Source organism: Tasmannia lanceolata, unplaced genomic scaffold (assembly GCF_043159265.1).
Source record: "Tasmannia lanceolata isolate RefF3 unplaced genomic scaffold, GAP_Taslan_0.1 ptg000015l, whole genome shotgun sequence".
Taxonomy (NCBI): Eukaryota; Viridiplantae; Streptophyta; class Magnoliopsida; order Canellales; family Winteraceae; genus Tasmannia; species Tasmannia lanceolata.
In genome coordinates, this window is record NW_027518692.1 from 45561081 (window position 1) to 45565187 (window position 4107).

Consider the following 4107-nt stretch of genomic DNA (forward strand, 5'->3'; position numbering starts at 1 on the left):
TTTTTGGTAGGCTAAAAGAGATGGTATTTTTTTTTTGGTAGGTTAAAAGAGATGGTAGGTATTGTAAGGCAACAAAGAGCAAGTATAGCCATTGTTTTATGAGCTTGTTTCACCTCCATTGTGACCAAATCCAAACGTGTCGCCTAGAAATCAGCCTTTTTCTTTCTGATAGAAGGATTAAAAAACATGTGATTTAGTGAAATTAATCTGTTATTCATGAGAAAGTGAGAGGCTAATTTCTGGGCGACACACTCAGTCGCAATGGTGGTGAAACACCTTTTTTGTTTATAGCATATGGACACAATTGCTTACTCAAATTACATTGATTTTTAGTCCAATAATTGGTTTGGGGCTCACCATCTGTTATCATAATCTCAAATGAGAAGGGCCTAATCGTGCACTCTAATCTACTGGTTTCCACTCGCTCAGAAACCCTCTCAACCATATTATTCTTTTTGAAATAGCCATTGGAATAACCTTCCCCAAAAATCTCACACATCTCGCCGTATATGTCATGGCATTTGGAATACAATATATTAAATTAAATTAACACCGTTTAATGGTTTCCTAAGCTGATATCTAAAGCACAAAGCTTAATTAATTAGCGTGATACATCTTAAAGTTGAAATTCTTATAACGCAACAATTATGGGAACCGGAACCGAACCAGAACCGAACTAGATCGGATCGGTTCGGTTCAGAGTTCACCCAAATCTTCGTTTGATTAAGGCTATGTTCGTTTGATTAAAGGCCCTGTTTATAATCTTAAGGCCCCATTCTTTTGAACTGATTAAAGGTCTCATATTTGATTCTCAAAATCCAAAAATAACAGGGCCCAAGTAATCACAGGGCTCACAAGTCACAAACGAACCGAATCACATTCGATTCTCAAAAATTCAAAACAATCCCCTTTCATGGTTCTTTGTGAGAAAAAAATAGAAAATAAATCCATACCTTGCAATGAAAGAGAAAAGACAGTGGGCTTTTCTTGTTCTTCTCCTCCATAAATCTTAATGCTTGAAGAGTTGAAGGATGGGAAGGGAGACAAAGAGAGATGAGATCTAGGGTTTTCTTTTTACCTCTTTAGCAAATAGCAATGTAGGGTTTCTAATTTTCTACTCCCTTGCCCGTTTGGATACCTAATATTTTGTATTTGAATTTGGAATTAAGTTTTGGATACAAAATGAATAGATCTGCCAGCTCATGTTGAGGGAAACGGAGAGGGAAGGGCGTACTTTCTACTGGAGGGGGATGTTTACGAGCAAAGAGGGCGAAGGAAACTGCCAGATCTAAGGATTTCCAATTTCTTATTTTCATAATCTGATTTTTTTTCACTGTCAGTCGCTGATTTGGAAATCAAAGGATTTGATCCGGATCCAAATCACAACACAAAATAGGGCTGCAAATGTGAGAAATCTAAGGAGCCATTTGGATACACAGAATTTAGAATCCAGGATTTGTTCAAAATTGTAGCTAAGAGACAAGAGGAGAAGCGGACCAGCCGTCGTTTTTTACTCATTTTTTACTTTTCGCCTTTCTTTCCAACAGCGAGAGACTAGCAGATCCTCCCATTTTTCTAGGTTTTAGAAATCTCAAGAAGCAAGAGAGATTTCTAAAACCTGATTTTCTTACCTAAAATCTAAGAAACGCTGCCAATACAGCGGCAGCAGCTTGATCATGAACCCTCTTTTACACTTTTTTGGTAGAAACATGGTAAGACTTTGGATTATGTTTTTGTTGAAAAGAAACAAAGCACAGACTTGTCACTAGTGGCAGTAGTATGATCTATATTTTATATTTGGCTTCTGTCCGGCAACATCCATGGTTTTCTGTATGTTTTTTTAAAATGTACCTTCACTGCGTATAGGTCTTCCTATCTATGATTTTGAGGGAGGGGGCTCATTTTGGGTTAGCATTGAGGGTTTTGGGTCCTCTAACTGGCTTGAACCCTACTCAACCCGGCCAGCTTTACACCCTTGAACGAAATAGTCATTTCCATGAAGAAAAAAAAAACACAACAAGTGGAAGAAAGAAAAATAATTTTCAAATCAGGGAAGGTAAAATACTAAGTAACGAATCATATTTCTATTATAATATAGCAGGATGGGGTTCACTTGGGCAGCCTCACCATCCAGCGTGTATGCACCCTCCCTAAAAAAAAGCAAAACCCACCTGGACAGCCTCCCCATCCAGCGTATACACAGAAATCTGCACTTCTAGATACCCAAAAACGCTTTGTAAGGAGACTTATCGAGGACTCCTAAAAGCATCCTAAAATCTCTCTCTCTCTCTCTCAACGCATACAAGAGAGAGAGGATCCTCTACCCGTCTTTAATCATTTGATTTTTTTTTTTAAATAACTAGATTTTTACGCTTCATCCAATCTATTAAATCTTGCTCATTTATATTAATTATAAACTCTTTGTTAAAAGTAGGGGTGCAACTTGGGTCGGGTTTACCCGACCCGCATCAACCCGACCCGAAAATGACATGGGTCGGGTTTAGAAATCATGGGTTATGGGTCAAGCCGGGTTCTAGATTGAAAAACCAAACCCGAAACCCGACCCGACTCATATAGGTGCACCGTGAATTTCTTAAGTATCTCTTACCTATTTGGATAAAATCTCTTATCTACCATTTCATGACATTTTCTTTCTAGTTTGTGTCCTTTTAATGTCTCTGTTAGCCATGTTAATTTTTGTTTTTTCTTATTATAGTTTCATGGTTTGATGCCTTTCGAGTGAAATTCTCAAATCTGAAGTATTTCTATTTGAACTTTGGTGTCTTCACTTAGTAGTAGATATGAGGAATTTCTATTTGAACTTTCAACTCGAGTGTCTTCTCACTTATCAGCGGGCTCCCAAGAGGCTTTCCAAAGGACAAAGATACATATCACCTACAGAGCCACGTCAACGTGAAAAAACCCTACCCGAGCCCACCCAAGAATTATCAAGGGTAGGGCCGGGTTTGGGAATCGTGGGTTTTCCAGGAAAAAAACCCAACCTGACCCGACCCGAGATATTTCTTGGGTCGGGTAGGGTTCTTCAAAACCCGAACCGCCCGACCCAAGTTGTAGCCCTAGTTAAAAGTGCATGCATCTGTCTCAGTTAAACGTGGTGTGTAATAGTTAATCAATAGAAAAAAAAAACTCATTAGGAATGCCAATTTTTAGATCTTTTTGCCTAATCTCTGCTACTGCCTATTTCTCTAGGGCAATTTTAACAAATTAATTAATATTGGATTTTTTTGCTTTCTATTTCTATTGTGCATTCCCTCAGTTTAACCAATTTTAACGGATTAATTCTTACTTCACATCTATGATTTGTATCCTGACCCATTTTATTTTTGGTTCGGGTCGATATGGGTTGGGTGAAACACGGGCTCCCTCGCGACATTAACTCTACTGTGTCCATGATCCTCAAGATCAATAACTACACCGCAGGGATGGGGTTAGGTCGATATCAACAAGGGTTGGCTCAGTTCGATGATCTGCATTACTTCATGTATCCATGTTAGAAATAAGGTTGCCTTTTCAAACATAACACTACGGAATTTTCTTATTTTCCGTGTTGTTTTACAGTTTATGGTTAAATTTATTTATTTGCAATTGTGATAATTTATGCACTTGCAGGCATGTCTGTCACTCAAATCTTTTTGGATTTTTTAGGTGTTTTGTTGTTCTACCTACATCTTTTTATAAATGCATCCCCTCTTTTAAATATTTTTAACTTATCTTTTAATGATTTTTTTTTTTTACGCTCCCGTGCAAGGCACGGGTGTCCCAATAGTAAGTAATGATAAAATTAATATGGAAATCAGGCAATTAAGTGTTACCTGACTAATGGTCCCACCTGGGATGGAATAAATTAGTTTAGATATTTATTATTTCTACATTTGCTCTCTACTTTAGTATAGGTAGGATTGGTAGAAATGAGGGTTATCTAGATTAGGGGTTTTCTATAATTGACATGTACTCTTTCTTAAATCAATGAAGAATTTTATTCCAGAAATTGTGTTTTGAACACCCCTCTCAAAGTAGGCTGATCTTCCCTCCAAGAAGATCAAATCCGTTGCGAACCAATTTTGGTACGTAATAGCAATCTAGAGG